Below are 18,387 nucleotides of genomic sequence, written 5' to 3' on the forward strand. Positions count from 1 at the left end.
TACTGAAAGTCAAAATTATTTGGCTCTGTAAATATCTTTCTTAGTTCGATGGATGATGGTTAGAATAACAGAGATTAGAGTACAAAGCCCCCAAAATATGGTGCCAGAGTTTTAAGAAGGGAAATTGGCAGAGAATGAACAACAGCAGAGAATGTACCTTTTCCACTTGGAATAGTTAGCTGTCAGCACTGGAAAACATTTCAGCATATGAATATGCAATATCTTTTTAAATCTGTGCCTGATGTTTCTACCTGCTGTGCTTCATTTTAGAATCTTGTGTTATCATTAGAGAAAAATAGTTCACTTTTCCAATATAATTTTCTAGCAAAAGGAAGGCGGGAGAAGGGGGAGATTCTTACTTGAACTTATCCTGATACTTTTGTAGCCTGAAGTTTCTGCTTCTTGGTTCCAGCTCCCGGCTGGAGCTGTGTTTGTACATGCCCTCCTGACATAAGCCATAAAGCAATTTTCCTCCAGATTTTAAGAGGTTTGCTGTCATCAACAGTCATAGTTGGTCCCAGTGCACTACAATCACAATAGATAGTCACCTTTTCCAGCATGTTTGCCTTACAGCTAAAAGTAATGGCAACAGCTGGTTTTGTTGTCAAAAGTAAATGTAGTTCTCACCTTCAGTCTCTGCCTTCCTCAGCACTGTGGGGGTGGGGACATGACAGATGGTTCCTGCTAACTAATCACAGAAAACATGGTATTTGGTGTATGGCAAGAATTTCCGGGCTAATAAGAATGTTTTTTATTTAATATCGTCTCTGTGGAAAGCTGGACACCTCAATAAAATGTGGCATGCTCTAAGGAAACACATATTACCTGTTAAAGTATATGAAGATGTGATTAATCGCAGAAACCTGCGATAAATGATGCACAAGCTAACTGTTAGTTGTCATATGTGAATTTTGATGACTGTGTTTATTATATGTGAAGCTTTTTGGCAGTGAGACAAAGGGAAATATGGAGCCAAATTCTGCTCTTTTTAGTTCATCTTTGATTCAGGGCTCTGTTCATCGTACTATATTTCTGTGTCTCTGAGCCACAGAAGGGTGCCGGTTCAGGCTCAGCGGCAGGCAGGCTTATTCAGAGGCTTATGCAGTCCTTGAGGTGGGACACTCAAGGTCTCAATGCATTCAAGGGTAGAACCATTTTTATCATTTAAAGAAAGCCATTTTAAGTATTTCTATGTTTTTTGTCTTCATTCTGACATAAATCCTACTGGAAAAGGGGCAACAAATACAGTTGTTGTCCTTCTCAAGAAAATAAGTTCCCCATAAGTGTAGAAATTATTTTAAAGATATGCTTTCAATTTTAGAAAAGATGTCCCACAAGTCTACAGTTTATTTTAACTAAAGTTCCTTGGCACCATTATATGTTCCCAAATTTTAATTATTTCTCATACCTGCTTGTATGACTAAAATACGTCATTTCAGATAATCATGACCAAATTCCTCATACAGGTGTTTATAGCTAGCTTGGACTTAATTAAGGAAGTCAGAGGATTAAAAATGAGAATGTTGGGAATAGCTAAGTTCATAGAATAGGATGATACAATTTTAATTTACAAAATCTTGCCTAAAGGCATGATCGTTCAAAAGCAAAGGTGGGGAAAAGAGGCACAAGAGATGGAGGAGGGATTGTTAAGAATTAGGGGAAAGCCAAGAAATAAGTTCCGGGAAAAAAAAAAAAAAAACCCAAACCAACCAAACAAAAAAACCCCAAACCAAAACAAACAAAAAAAAAACCACAAAAGAGTGATAAAACAGAAAAGGAAACAGACAAACCTCCTTTGAATTGCAATTTAGAAAATTACCATTTACAATATAAAGATAGTTCTTGCAAGCCTGATCAGAATTCTGTGAGAATCACTGGGCCCTGCAGAGGTGTCTTGGATAGGCACTTTGTTGCAAACTTCAAGATCAGGCCTAAAAGAAAACAGATAAATGCTGCAACTAACTAGTCTGTGGCACTTCTAAATATGGCTGGTAACTCTGAACGTGTTGCTTGGGCTTCCAAAGGACGCCTTGCAAAACATTAGTAGTTTCTGTTTCTCATAAGGCCATATTTTGTGTTGTAAGATGCTTATATTATTTCTATGTGTTTGTGTCACCACATTTTTTTCAGAAAAGAATAATTATATAAATAGATTTTTTGCATGGATTTAAGTGGTTAGCAATATAAAAATATGGCAGTATTCACATGTGCAAACTTATTACATCAGAACTTGACCCCAAGTCTTTTGTTGTTCTATCTCTGTTTTTGTGGAAGACAGAAAGAAGAGTAATAAAAAAAAAAAAGGTCTTTCATTTACCTATATGTAATTCATGGATATTTGTCAATGCAGGTTTATCAACATACAGTCCGCGCTGGTTTCATATGTGACAAGGAGGCAAGCAAACTGTGGAGAATGGCAGTAGATATGATGCAGATAAGCAAGAAAGAAAAATTAAGGACAAAAAGACAGATCAGTTTCTAAAAATTGAGGTAAGGAATTGAAGTGATTCTATATAAAGTGTAAATTGTATAAAGAATCATATCAAATAGTTTATAAGCATAAGCATCTTGCCCTTCCTAGTATTTCTGAGAATTACTGCTATATGCTATGGACAAGTGTACATGGACACACATATACTCTACATACACCCACTCACATAACAAATTTCTTTTTTGAGTAAAATTGCCATTACCTCAGTGCAAATATTTACTATACTGGCATTTGACATTTCTTTCAATCCATTTTCTGTATTTAATTTTAATTTGTTTAAATGAAACAAAGTACTATTTCCTACAGAAAACTAACAAGTGATATTTTTACAAAGGAGTAAGTTCAAAGTTGTCAAACCTTACATTACCCTATCCTAGTACTGATCTCTTGGGGCATTACATGTGCACTGCTGAAGAGCAACATGTATCATGACCTACTTCTCACTTATACTTGTGACAGGTGGAAAGTTCATTTAGAGCTTGAGCACGCTTCTATTTCCTAAGCCTGACAAAGAGGAGTAAAAATATATTTACCAAAGAGCAAAGCTGGAGAAACAGTGAGCAATAATTCATCCTTTGCTCCTCTGCTCCCCTGCTTTGGAGAAAAGTTGTTGTACCACATGTAGTGACCCAGTGGGAGCAGTAAGTGTGGTGGAGACTGTACATTCTCTACAGCCTAAAACAAGCTGGGATGCTATGCTAACTGCATGTTACATGATGCAATTGTTTGTGACAGAAACATCCTCTTAACTTCTTAGATATACTTACTTTTAGAATAGATTGAAATTACATTTTTGCCACAAGCATAAGATGAAAAAAATACTCATAACTAAAGGTTACACATCCATCATTTCCCTGTCTATCTGCTTAGTCCTCACCTCTCCCTTCTACTCACAAAACTAAAGCTAACACAAGTGCTGGTACACCAACACACGTTAACTAGTAAAAAATGGTTACTTAGAGCGTTTCACATTCCTGAGTAACATCATCAGCTTATCGCATCCATCTAGCGTAGCCACAAAATAGAGTTCCCTTTAGAGTATGGCCTTGTAGAAGTGCTTTAACCTTTCTACAAAATGGCTATGTTATGCTTAACTTTCATAGAACAGCATCTAATGTTTCCAGACAGCATGTTTCAGATGGCTGACTCCAAACCTATGGAAATTCACTATTGAAATAAAACATTCTATGAATTCCCAGGAGCTCTACAGACATTAAAAACAAACAAACAAAAATTCTCAGTCAAGGCTCCCAACTACATAAAACTCATTATTACCGATACATCATATTAATTTTATGTTTCACAATTCGTATTAATGCAATATTGTGTTCATGCTAACTTTTTGCAGTTTGGTAAGATTACCACACATTGAGACATTCTGTCTATTCCTTTGCATGTTGTTGATTCTTGCAAAATGACAGCTGCTGCACTTATGTTAAAAAAAAAGGCTCAGAGTATCAGCAAGGATGCCTCTAATGGGAGAAGCAGCATAATACAGCTAGAGTTACTCTGGGACATGCAATATTCATCAGTTACAAACTTGGGAATGTCATATTGTAAAAGCTACATCATAAAAGATGCTCTGTGGTGTTACAGCTGATTCCATTTGCCATATGGCATGTTAATATTTTGTATTACCTTAGGGAGTGCACTTAAAGTGAAAGGAGAACAGAACACACTCAAGGTATATAGAATAATAAGCACAAATTGTGTAGTTCTTAATTATAGCAATAAGGTCTGTAAGTGAAATGGAGATGGAACTAAATACAAGAGTCGAATCTGTGCTGTATTACTCTCCAGCTACTGAAAAGTCATAAACTCCTATCAGCAATATGTAAACAGGAAGAAATTGCCAGCCACCATATGTAAAAGCCTACAGACAGCCTCAAAGCAGGTTGATGCAAAAGTCAGGAAATGCTATTTGCAGTGCTACACATATTACTGTAATATGGTTTTACATCAAAAATACAGTTCCACATGGGTAGGCTGGAGAAAACATTAAATCAGTAATCTCTAAAAATGAGAGTCCACATGCACAGCTATAATAAAATCATCAAATGACTAATTAGAACAATAAAATGGGGGAGAGTATTTGCTGAAAACAAAGTAAAAGAATCCTAAATTAATTGTGCCAATTTGATATCAGGATAAATGAGCTGTTCACAGGACCTAAGAAATCCCCAAACCAAACAACATCCCCAAATTGAAAAAGGTTTTCCTTTTACAAGTATCAGAATTCACAAGCAGGTTGTTATTAACATGGCCAAAACCTAGGCGAAGATTTCAGGAAAAGAGGTGCAATGAAAAAAGATTGTGTTTCATGTGGCAGTATTTTTCTGCAAATCCAATTCTTCCCATGCTGGTAAATTGAGCTTCACCCCTCCCACCCTGCAGTGCCATCTTTGGAGGTCTAGTCTGATGCTGAAGCAAAAGCCAACCAAGGTTAGATCATTCTTTGGGAGCTATGATTCAGTCACCACTTAAATTTTAAATAATAAATTTTGTGAAACCAAATAATGGAAATGTACAGACTTGCTGGTTTTTTAAATAGTTTGGCTCTAAGCACCGTAATCCATTAGATGAGACATTTCAAGATCTGTTACAGGAACAGAATATTTTAAAATTATTCATGCTAATTGTGCAATACTTCAGATGACATCTTCAAAGCTATCATCTATTCAAGTGTTCAGTTTGAGCAGCCAAAAAGTAGAAGATCATTGCCTTTAGCCAGATCTTTAGCAGGACTAAATCAGAGAAATTCTAGTAACTCTCAGTATTTCCTACTACGGGTTATGCATTTTGCTCTCCTCTTAGTTTCTACCTGCTATTAGGAATATAATACTTTTTCTTAAGTCATCCAAGTGACTCAAAGTCATTTAAAGATAACAGAACCTCACAGTAAAATGAGTAGAGGACCATGGCTATATGGTCCTTGTAAGCTTTGCCCTCCTTGCACTCACTACCAAAACCCACTGGGTGCAGTTTACCAATCTCAACGTTTGACACTCTGCTGGTTTACATTTGTAAATGCTTGCATCCCAGTGATGCCAGGAGGGGCTGAACTGCAATTGCTGTGCAAATTACTGCATCCATTTCCATTTCTCATCTACTGTTAACACCAACTCATGACACATTTTCCACTGTATTATCAAAATCTATGAAGTTTTCACACATTTCAGTCTGAATGCCACTCATGCTTATTCCACACATAATCTTCTGTTCCAGCCATAAAAAAGGCAGATGCAAAAATTGCTGATGTCACTAAATGAAGCTTATTATTCAATGAGAGATAAGAAGAGGGAAGGATGGAAGGAGGGAGGGAAGGAAGGAAAGAAGGAAAGGAGGACGGAAGGGAGGGAAAAAGCCAGTTCTTGCTATTGTACTCAAGGATGTTATTCCCTTTCAAGTTAGCAGGAATCTGAAATATGTGTTAACTGATAGCTCAAGTTTAAAGGCTCCATGTTGTAAACACACTTGCTGAATTAGCAAACATTTGTCTATTATTATATTCTTTAAAGGAAAGCTATGTATTATTCCAAGAAAGAGTAATATTTGTATATTTTTTCTTCTGAGAATGTATTCGATTCCATACTAATGAATGATAACTAGTATTTGACAGAATTAATGTTTACCTTACCCTAATAAACTGAGAATTTACAACTACATTTTAAATACTCTGATTTCTGTTATTCTGATAAACCCGGTTACCTTGACAACAAACATAAATTAATGCATTGTTTCATGATAAATTATTAGTGCATCAGTTTCAAATTGGTAATGGAAAAAACTTTTTTACAAGTACTTAGTAATTTCTTTTGAAAAGATAAAAATGTTTAAATTAAATAACAGAAACGGAATGTCAGTATGAATTCTTCAACCTAAAATCTTATCATAATATGGTAATTATTACTACTGTTATTTTTTTAATAAATTTACGAAGTATTCAAGTTTCACATTGAGCAACTCAGGAAAACATGAAGAAAATTATAAATGGAAGAGTTTAGGAGTTGAACTCAAGGAAAGAATCATGTTCCAAAGTTTTCTCATGAGAGACAAAAGTTTTTTCTGTGAGTTCAATTCATTTAGGCAGTTAATTTTTTTTTGATTAATTGATCATGACTGTATTATAGTATAATATTGATTATATTAGATGTGTGCACTTTCAAAGTCTTCATTTAGTTTAAGAAAATGCAGATAGGCCAAAAACTTGCTATGCTTCAGAGGAAGAATGTTCAATTACACGTAGCAGGAAAATCACAAGTAAAGTATTTTTATCTAACGACAGTTTTTAGGTAACCAAGGGGTGAATGATGACAATATCTTACAGGAATTTCAGACAGGAAAGAATCTTAAAGACTTAAGCTATTTAAACAGTACATTTTGCATTATAAAACCATACTGTCAGCTACGCACCCAGGTTTTAGTGAAATTGCAGTATTAAAAAATTTGGAGCACTGGTTATATAAATTGGAATATGGTATCGTCAACGTCTGACTTTCACTTCCAGAGGCAATAACATACTCAATTTTACAAATACACCTCTATTTGAAAACCTGAAAAAAAAACGAAGTGCCCTGTGCTTTGGAGGTGCCTAAGACCTAGCTAAATACAATTTCTGTATCTATTTTAGGGCTTCTTTTGATATCTGTTCAACTGTCAATTCTCATATGCTTCTTCCAAAAAGATACTCTGCTGGATATCTGTAGTATTTTATGAACAGATGTTATTCCTGCTCTGCTAATTCCTGTTAAAGGACTTGTATCTTTGATGGATTATGAAGATTGGATGAAACCATAAGTGAACAACACACTATAGTAAAAAAAATATTTAGGATTTCACTGCTTTTTCTAAGTGAAATTATTCACAGAAGATTACAGACCAGAGTTTCCACGCTATTCTAAATCTATGTCTTTTTATGCCATCAAAAGCTGACAGTCTCTAGGTAAATGACTGGCAAAGCCTCACATCCTGGTCACCCAGCATGATCTGTATTTGCTGTAGTGAAGAAGAAACCTCAATATCATTTGAGAGTAAGGACCACAATATGCCCTGAATTGTCCAGCAATGTTATTTGTAATATCAGGAATTTTCAGGGGTATAGGAAGCAGATTCTGTTTTGCAAGCATGGCTTTTAACTGCAATGTCCACATTGCACGTTTAGCCAGTCCAGTCACTAGTACTGTAGTGAACAGTTTCCTATCTGTTTGTTCCCAAAGATGTACATGTATGTTTTTAATATACTGTGTAGGTTCCCCAAAAAAGAAAACAATTATTTAAAGTAAACAACAGAATCTGAAAAATGAACAAGATTTGAAGTATAGAACAACGTGTTCTGAGTGAGTTCATTTTATTTGAATGCTCAGGTACCACAATGAAGGCTCTGCCACCCTTATTTACACCCTCATCTCCAACAACACTTCATCTCCTGCTGAAGCCTTCATCCTAAAAGTAACATTAAGTGCTTTCCTGGAACAGCCTAGCGAACTACATGCTCAGATGATCTCTATAATTTCTTATTTTTGAAGCCATATGACTGCAATAACATCATGCTAGCAACAAATTATGTTATAAATTGTACATAGCTGTATAGAAATAAACCTGCAAGGTATCTCAGTCTCCATCAAAATGGAATGAAGTGGGAGAGCTTTTTTTAAACCAGAAGATACAAGACTGAACATTGTGCTTAGAATAAAAATAGCCTTTTATAATTCCTTGATTACCCCACCAAAAGACCATCTGATTTCTATCAAGTGAGTTAAAACATAAGAGGTATAAATTCCTTTTACCTGTTTAGAATATTATTGAATTTGTTTGACATCACAGATGACAGTAAATGTGATTAATGGCTGCTGATAATTGGAGTTTCATTCCAGTGGTTATTGCTTGTCAGTAACAATTAATAGCTCCAAAAACCCCCATTCATTCCACAATATTAAAAATGATGGCTTGTGGGAATTATGCTAAACTAGCATTTTCAATTAGATTTTGAATTTTATAGCACATTGAATAACAGTTTATGGTTTTATAATAGCAGTGATGGTTTATTGTTGAATGGTAATTACTCTCATTACATGTATGTTTATCTGGATAATTACAATATTATAGTCGTCATATTAAAAATAGTCAATTGCATGTTACCATTTCTTTAAAAGTATAGAGTGTTTTGGTCTTTATCAGTAAAGATGATTTTGAATGTCAGTTATGTAGGTTTTGTCCCAGTATTTAATAGGCAAGATGCAATGGTTAGGGGATGCAAAAAAAGTTTAAGTTCTTCAGTACCAAGCACCAGCTGGTATGGCATGTGGCACAGCCACCCAGTTGCAAGTGTCCTGTCTACAGTTGGCTGGGCTGTAGATACAAGGCAGTAACTGTCTCATTTGATCATTTCCAGAGCTGTAGGAAGAGGAGGGGAAATCTTCAATAAAGGGAAAGATACTGATTTTGGAGAGTCACTGAGAAGCAGCCTCACCTTTGGCCTTTTCTCCTGTAAATAACTTCCTGCATTCAGAAGGAAAACAGTAACAAAAAACAACAGGAAGGGAAAAGGAATCAAGGACTGGCACAGAGAAGCACTCAGGGGAGAGAGAAAGAGCTGTGTAAGATAAAATTGATTGAAAACATCATCTGAATCAGGACAAAACAGCACAAAGATTTTGAAGTGAGAGAGTGGAAAGAGTATAGTTCTTTCCTGTGACAACATTAAACTCCATAGAGCAAATTTTTAAGTTTCTTAACTGAGAAACCAATAGGCTCTGAAGTTTAACATGCTTTTAAGATAAATCTTGAAAATGTAAGCATACTAATAAAAGTTCTGGCCCTCAGGAATTCAGTGCATTTCTAACGTTGACATCTATATTGTCAGGATCTGAGTCATAGATCATTTAATAAAGTTCAACAAAGTGGAAAAGAGAACAGTGTGGAGAAAGAGCTTTATGAAGTTAACTTCTTAATTAGCAAGGCACATACTCATTCCACCTGCACAAGTACTTTTGCCTAGGGCTCTCCTTGACTTCGATTTTTTGATGCAGAGAATACAATTTATACGAGGAATATTCTAAATAAATGTTTCTTCCGCTTTTTCTTTTATTCCAATATGCTCTTAAAATTTACTGATAATTTTGATTATTTTTCTAATATAATCTTGTTACAAAAATTATCTAATGAATCTCCCAAATAAAGAAAATTCTAGTAATTGAATCTTGTAATATTCTTCCAGACAACAAAGTTATCCTAGTGTAAAACAAGTTAAGATGAGAATCTGTCCCATGAAGCACTGAATTATTTTAGCAAACTAGGTAAAGGAAGAAGTCAACAATTCACAACAAATGTGATAATTCTAACGAGATTCCATGTCAAAACTGCAGCCCATTACACGTTCTATTTGATACAATAACTCTCCATCCAGTAATGGTCATTTCCAAGGCAATGCGAAACTCTAATTGAAGTCATTAAGAACAGGAGCAAGACCTTTGTTATTACTAATTGATTAGTTTGTACAAGTTTGCAAAAGCAAAAAATTACTGCTGCTTATAGGGCAACCTCAAAAGCTGTATTTGTTCATTTCATTGGAAAAATCACAATGCAGAAGTTTGGATGATTATGCAGAGATATGTAAAGCTTGTTGATTTGTTTTAATCCTGACCTTCAAGCCATCTGTTCAGAAATATTTTTTCTTACTGTTTCATGATATTACTATTAGTTATTTGTTGTATATTAGCACCTAACAGCCCTAATTAATATTTGTTCAACTATGGCAGGTGCTGTAAGGACCACAGTGAAACCTAGTGCAGAATAAGGTAGGACTAAATAAAAAAAATTACTACCTTATGGGACTAAATACAAAAAATAACTAGCTTTGCAATTCCCAAGGCAGATTTTGACTAAGTGTAGGTTCAGTGTTATTTTAGAACAATTGTTTTTCTAATAATTTCTTTTCCTGATGTTTATTTGGAAAAGAAAGCAACAACAAAAAAAAATTCCATTGAATAAATTCACAATTATGATGTAAAACATCACGATTAAAGAGAAAAAATTATACTGTATGTGTGTCGGGAATCTGATACAAAAGGACAACGGAGTTCAAAAATGCAATACGGCTCAATTCTTTGATCTATCTAATCTAATAAACCTTTAATCTTTCTATTGTAGAATACAAATTCAGGCATTGTAACACCTGTAGATCCAATTCTAATTTCTTATTCAGACAAATCATTTTCACTCCTCAGTAACTCTCAGGTTTGATAATACCAATAAAAAGACTCCAACAGTACATGTCCCATATCAACACTGAATTTATCGGTTGAAGGTTACTTATTTTATGAGTGAAGAATTTATTTTGAAAGAGAAAAATGGAGATTTCTCTTCTTTATTTTCTGAATGCTTAAACATTGAACTTTTATTTCTTTTTCCCAAAATCTATACGTCTCATTCCTTCTGTGACATTCTTAATAATTTTTTAACAGCAATGGTAAAATACATTATGCTGCTCAGTGTCTTGAAGCCACAATGATATTCAACCTTCCCTGGAAGAGAGAACTTTTCACTTGCACTCTGTTTTTAATTCAGCTCAGATACAATACAGGAAAATTGAGCAATAAACCATAAAGTCAAGAATAGACTTAGTTTTCTTTATGTATGTAAAGGTAATGTTACTGGAAGTCAGAAAAAGCAATGGTTACTCAGCACCTGAGGAGACTAAATATTGCTAAGATTCTCTGGCCAAAGATCTCAAGGTCAGTTAAATATAAGTTAAGATCCTAAAAAATGGCCGTATCCTCATTTTCTTCAGCACAGTATTACCATTATGAGTGTGTGAACTATTTATAAGCTTCTTAATAAATTCAGTCACTTCTGAATGGTGACCCTCAAAAAACATATATCAAGAAAGAGCTCCAAGAACAGAAATGTCAACTTGGAAGTTTCTCTAATGGAAGAAAGCTTACATTCTGTTTGCTTCAGGTTATACAAGCATGTTTCTTCATTCAATCAACTTTGAGCGATAAAAAAAGGGAAATTTCTTACGTTGCACCCACACTGGCCATAGCCACCCCAGGGCTCTGATTAAGCTTATTAAGTGCCTGGCCCAAAAAAGAGCAACATGAATTACCTTTTATTACAGTGTTCTTCCTTAAGAGGTGAAGGTAGACTGTAAAATTTTTGCTCTGCAATCAGCAAGGGGCAGCATATTCCTTTGTGGAGAAAGTGATTCAGTCACAATTTCCACAATCCTGATCCTGGTAGTCTTGTTCTTGATGTTTCCTACATCCTCATGGCCACCTGCACAGAAAGAGGAATGCAGTGCACATGCAGTCATGCGAACATGCCTTTGGTGCCATAGTAATGTGCCGTGTAGGACAGGTACCTAAACAAGGATCGGAGAGAACCTCTCTCCCCTGGTAACTGCCCCACCATAAATGAGAGGTGCATTATTTCTCTTATATGGAGTGATGAATAATTAGTAGTGCCACTAGATAAACTTAAGCAATTGCTACAGGATAGCTAGGCATGCTATATGTTTACATGCCACCCTACCTCCAGGTCTCCTGTTCTACCCATCCCATGTCAAAAGGATGGATATGAACCCATGCTTAAGGAATGGTTGGGCTGTACACCACCTCCCTGAGTTGTCCCAGTGTTGTATCATATGAGGAAATTGGCCTCCCAGTACACATATGCATATTTCCATATACACATACACTACATAGTCTCCTGACCACTGGACAGAAATCCATATTATTTTATTAAATGGTATTTCCTCTAATTTTATGCTTCTTCCAGCCATTCAGTGTATTTGATAATGAACCCAAACAGTAATGAGGAACTTGAAATAAGTATCGCAAGTAAAATCCAGTGCCTTGGAGTCAATTGAAATTCTGCCACTGACGTAAGTGAGGCCAGAATTTCTGCTGTGGTCCTCAAACAGTTGCCCCTTAAAAAATGCAGCCTATTTCAGTTTCAGATTCCTTACTACTTCCCCCTACTCTTACGCATGATAAACCTGCAATAATAATTTTACTAGAGTTTAGTATCACAGTTATGTGCAGTGTCATTTCAGTTACATTCATTGCAATCATTTGCAGTTAAGATGCAACTGGCAAAAAAGTTTATCCAGAGTTTTCTGGAAACATCATATAACCGCAGATTTTCTTACTTAATACTGCTTCACAGCTGTGATCTCTACCTGAGCACACCCCAATTTCCAAATGACAATGTCAGTTGGCTTTCAGTGTCTGAGACAGTACATTAATGGGGGTATTCAGTGATGTGGAAGACACCTTTATAGTTGTGACTTTAAAGGCATCTCTTTAAATGAGATGCTATTACTACAACTTCGTACATTCGAAGGGTACTTTTCATTATGAGCGAAAGTTTCACCTTGAAAATTCAGTTTCTCATGCTCATTTGGAATCAGAATACAAGAGGTTCAGACTTTGCATTCTGTCTAGTTGTTAACCGTAGTAAGGTTGTGCATGTGGCATTGTGATGTGAAACCAGGATTGTATTTCAACCTCCATATTAAATTTGGACTTTTTCTCCTGGCTGCAGTTACGGTATCTGATGTATGTGTTTGGAGTGCGGGGGTGGGGGGAAATATTGGAAAACCTATGTTAGTGAGTCATCATAGTTTTCAGTTATTGTTCCATGATTCTGTTGTTGGACAGGAGTCTTTTGGTTAGGATTCTTCAGAGATACTCCACCTTCTGATAGCCTTACAATTGCTGTAAGTAATTTTGCTTTTTTGTTGCCATCCTTCTCTCATAGACTCTCAAATGTTGGATACAGAGCCATTTTGAAGACTTAGATTTTCTGAATGATGATGCATAGGAACACATTCTTATTAGTTCAGATCTTTTGGGTACAAACAGTTTTTAACAGAGAAGTGTGCTTCAAAATCCACATTGGTAATTCAATTACTGTTTCCAAAATGTGGTATTTTACAAAACACCTATGGGAACGAGACAATTCCTCTAAGAAAACTCCATGGACATGGGAAAGTCAGTACGCCTGGGCAGAACAGGGAATGTCAGAGCCTCATTAGCTGTTCTTTTTTGGATGTAGATTCTAGCTTCCGCATGCCTTTCTAGTTCTCAAGTATCCAGCAGTTTTAGTGTGCCTTGGGTCATTAGATAATTAAAATATGCATAAAACTCATCAGAATATGTATGCAAAAATTTAAAGTCAAAACCCAGCTGTTTGCTGCTTTGAAGAACTGTTTCTTCTTTTTTTTTTTAATATGAGTAGCACCTGTAAGTTCTGAGATGAGCAAAGGCAAGCAGAACATCAGCTACAAGCAGAAAGGAGGAATAGGCCATGCAAATACTCTTCTGTTGGAGTGAAAATGGGGTTGTCTGAGTATGTTTTCTAAACTCAGACAAAATTTCTGGTGGAAAAGCTCTCACTAAAGCTACTCCATCTTTTCACGGGATGTTGTGTATCCTAGTGTCTCTGTCCAGAAAAATACTTGTATTATTATGGAGTGAAGTGGGAATAAATTCTGCCAACATGCTGTGCTGCGCTCAGGAAGACTATGTTTAACAACAGAGATAAAGGTCGTCTTTTACCGTTATCCTAAAAGCTATGTCTTTTTAGAATTTTGGGATTTTCTGCTTATTTACTAAGTATACGTGTATGTTATGACCATAGTGCTGGAGAGTTTAATCTGATTATTAGAGGAAATAAAAACCTCAATATTTTGCTACTGCTATGTTTACTCTTGCACTTTGTGACTTCATTCCTGAACTTCACAAGAAGCAGGATGGTTTTAGTCTACAGTGCCTTTGTTAAAAATTCTCTCTCTTCTGCTCCTGCCTTAAATATAAAAAAATAAACTCAAAAAAGAGTTTGGCTACAATTTTCAATAGAAGGCTCATCAGTATTTGCTATAATTTCACAGTAGGAAAGACCACACAATTATACTAGCAAGTTTCCTACAGAGGTCTATATCAGAGCTTCTATATTCACAACATTGTTATGCTTATCAGGTGCATGGATTTCATACATTTGCCTTCTCTGACTCGTCCTTCTTACCTTCTATAACTTATTTTTAATAAGCAGGCAAAAGCTCCTCCGAGCTTTACTAGCAGGAGATAATTGTTCTATACTCTCTGCAGTTTCCTCTCCAGCACTATAACATACAACAGTTGCTAATGGTTAATTACTTTGATCACTTGCAGTTCAGTCTCCTGAGGAGTGAAATTAAATGTGGTTTTAGCCTAGGAGAACATGGACTCAAAATACACACACACTTAAAAGTTTTTCTGAACACTAGTCAAAGCAGTTCCTTGGCACGCAGGACAGGGAGTTGCAGGCCTGATTTTTATTCCAGGTGGCACTTGACTATGTTCACTGGTTGCATCAATGGCCAGAACTATTTCTTTGCACCTAACATTGACAAGTGCCCTTTCCTCTCAATGAAAGACTGTTTATTCACTCCTGCAAGAGGCTGTACTAAATGATAAATGATTCTATAACTAAATGATTCAGTAATTCAAGAAATTACTTGTTCTGTCTGAATTTTGCTTACATTTGCCTGAAACTGACAGTCTTGGCAAGAGACAACTAACCAGCCTTGGAGCACTGTCAGTGCTAGGAATGTAACACTTCAATTCATTCATCCTGGAAAGTTAAGCAGTGCATTGTCATCCTTTGCCCAGACTTAACTGAAGAGCTAGTGTTTAAATGAGCGCAACTGTGATAACAATTGTATTTTGCTCATTTTTACTAAAAATATTGCTGATCCCTGTGTACCTTGTGTAAATTATGCCCAGATATCTTGGAAAACATGATAAACAGAACTGGTTGGAAATACTCCAGTGAAAAGGTTTTCTCAAGCAGATGTGTTTTTGTAAACCTGAAGAGTTTTCCTGCAGCATGTTGGGTGTTATGAATTCTCACTGAATGGAAATCAGATTCATAGGATCCCTTGCCTGGACTCCTGACAGGCTGTCCCAAAAGATCCAGAATTTTTTCAGATTTTTTTAGTTGTGAGCACACACAATGTTCTGCAAATTGGGATCAATTCTTGAAAAATAATAAGCTTTTTAAGGCATTTTGTTTTCTCTTTTCATATCTGGTTCCCAAAGTAACTCTGAGAATGAGCTCTAAGAGGTTCTTTAAATTTCCAAAACTGTTGGTGGCCACTTAAGGTCTTTATAATAAAGCGGGCAACTGCAGTCATGTCAGCATACAAAAAAAAAAAAAAACAACCCAAACGAAAACATAAAAAACAACCACCCCAAACAAAAGAAGTCCCAGATGCTTTTTCAGACACAGAACTAGTGCAACTTTCTAGAAATAATTTTTGCCAGAGTGTTTTGTCTGCTTTGGTAGCTTTACCTGATATGTCTGTCAGTCATAAATTGTTTCTACTAGAGAGTAGGCTTTATCTTATGATTTGTATAACTATCGGTAGTGATAAAAACCCAGCAGAATAAAAGGCTTTTTTTCTTATGCTAGATAGGGAGCTTAATTAGCATTAATTTAATCCTGAGAGCAACTGCCACTTTGTCTCCCTTATTACATAGAAGCTGCTACTGAGATATTTTGCCATCTTTTCCCTTCCTATAGGACAAATGCACCTTGACCTTCTCCTCCTCTCTTTTTCAGTACAAACAATTTGTATGAAGAATTTATATTGTTCTGAGGTAAAAAAAAACAACCAAAAATACCTTGTATATTATTCATTTGGATTTTACTTTGATGAGGGCTCTTCCTCTTGAACTCACAAAGAGACAAGCTGGCCCAAAACTTATTTCCCTTATAAAAGAAGCAAGCAAACAGCAACCCTCAAACCAGAAATTAAAAAATAAAAAAAAAATCAAAGGACATTGGTTTTTTTCAGTTAAGAAGAGGACTATATTTGAGGGAAATAGACAAGTTCTGAAATATTTTAAGGAATTTTTTAGCCAGCTGTAATAAAAGAGCTGACCTAATGTTTTTATCTTTCTTTGAAGTTCTTTATCTTCTCTAATACTATGTTACAAATACCAGGAGAACTGCACAGTAATTTATCAGTGCCTGGAAACTCCTGAGTTTGCCATATGGTTCTTCTATAGACAGTTACAGTTCTGAATTTCAGCTATGAAACATTTCAGAGTGAAGTACATCAATTTAAATACTTTACAGTGCTATCTGAGATTTCCCCTCAGCTAGTTTTAGTAGGACTAGGCATCCTAGACAAAATACATGTAAACTTTGGGCTACTCTCTGGTAGCTCAGAGAGAAAGACAGAATTCCTCTAAAACACGCATTTCTCAGAATCACCACCTTTAAATTAAGAATAAGGTCGGCTACATTCAGTTCTTTCAGCCTATAAACAACTGAACTGAGCTTACTCAACTGACAGAGGGGGAGGCTGCACTATAATTCAACAGGATAACACATAGCTTTTTGTTATACAATTCTCCTAAATATCTGCTCTGTCTGATCTCCCACCTTCCTTGGGGGCATGAACAGATTTGAACCAATACTGTATAAAAAATCTGTAGAATTAAGTGCTATCAACATGGCTGCTTGTCTTTGATTACTTGCTCTTGGAAGCTAGAATAAGAAAAGAAGCCATTAATCTTTACTACTAACTTTTTACTTTGAAAGAAGAATTTCTTCACGCTAAACCTCTCCTGAAAATACTATCAGGTAGACCTACTTTTTTCATATTTTTGTACTGTGGCTGCTTTAGAAAGGGCAGCATTCTGAATTTCTCTGCATCCAATTTCATCCATTCTGCACGACTAAGAGATTTTTTAAACTCAGAGCTTGAATACTTATTAAGGTAACGTGATAAATTACACAGAACACAATTGATGAAGAAATGGTTAAATGGGCAAAAAGGTCTGGAAACTGAGTGAATTTGCACCAAATTCTAAACATTTCCACTGTCTATTATTATTTTCATTAATTAATGTATGCACCCATTGTTTATTTTGTTTCTTTGAGGGGGAAGAAGACAGAGCATATATTGCTTGCATAACCTTGTCTTATTTTACATTTAAAACTACAGTCACTGCTCTCAAATAGTTAGATGTCACTTTTTGGAACATTTATAAAGATTTAGCTTCCTATGTACGTCAAGTACATATTTGCTATACAAAAGTACATATTATTTTCTATAAAAAACTTTATATATTCCTACCAATAAAGAAAACAATCACAACTCTGGGCCTCAACTCATGCAGACTTTGTAACCCTCTGAATCACAGCAAAGTGGCACTCATCTTAAATTTTCAATTAAAGTAGGTTTTTTGGTTTTGTTTGGAGAGTATAATTTAATTGGAAAATAGTTCTGGCTAGAAACATTTCTGTCTTTTTAGTATAGAAGTTGTAGCAATTGTGCTGGAAAATCATTCTTTGGTAAGAATTCTTCCTAAGCAAAAAGATGACAAATACAGTAACTATTTTCCATTTGGAAATAAGTAAGCTGAAAAGTACAAGACATATATGCTTTAACTGTTTCCCAACATTTTTTTCAAAGTAACAAAGAGCTACAGGAAGATTTTTTTCAGCTTTCTAATTGCTAGTGGAAGAAGATGGTAGACAACCTGTGTGATGAAAGACAGAATGCTTCCCCAGAAAACGTCAAGGTGGAGCTGAATGCTTACAGTATATTTTTTGTGTGTGTATTATAGTCTCATTTACTGATTTTACATCTTCCAGTTAGAAAAACAGTTAAAAATATTTGGGAAAAAAACCTACTGAAAAATACCATTTCAAAATAGATAACTTTGGCACACTAATTCAGATTTTTGGTCACCTTTCTCATGTGAATCACCTCCTTTAAAAAAATGACATAAATAACCCTTGCCATAAAAAAATGCTTTTACATTTCAAAAAGAAACCATCAGAAATGTAATGGTGTCTGCAAGAGGATTCTCTACTGCTATTGTATTTTACTTGAAAGG

This window comes from Numenius arquata, chromosome 3 (genome assembly GCF_964106895.1).
Source record: "Numenius arquata chromosome 3, bNumArq3.hap1.1, whole genome shotgun sequence".
Taxonomy (NCBI): Eukaryota; Metazoa; Chordata; class Aves; order Charadriiformes; family Scolopacidae; genus Numenius; species Numenius arquata.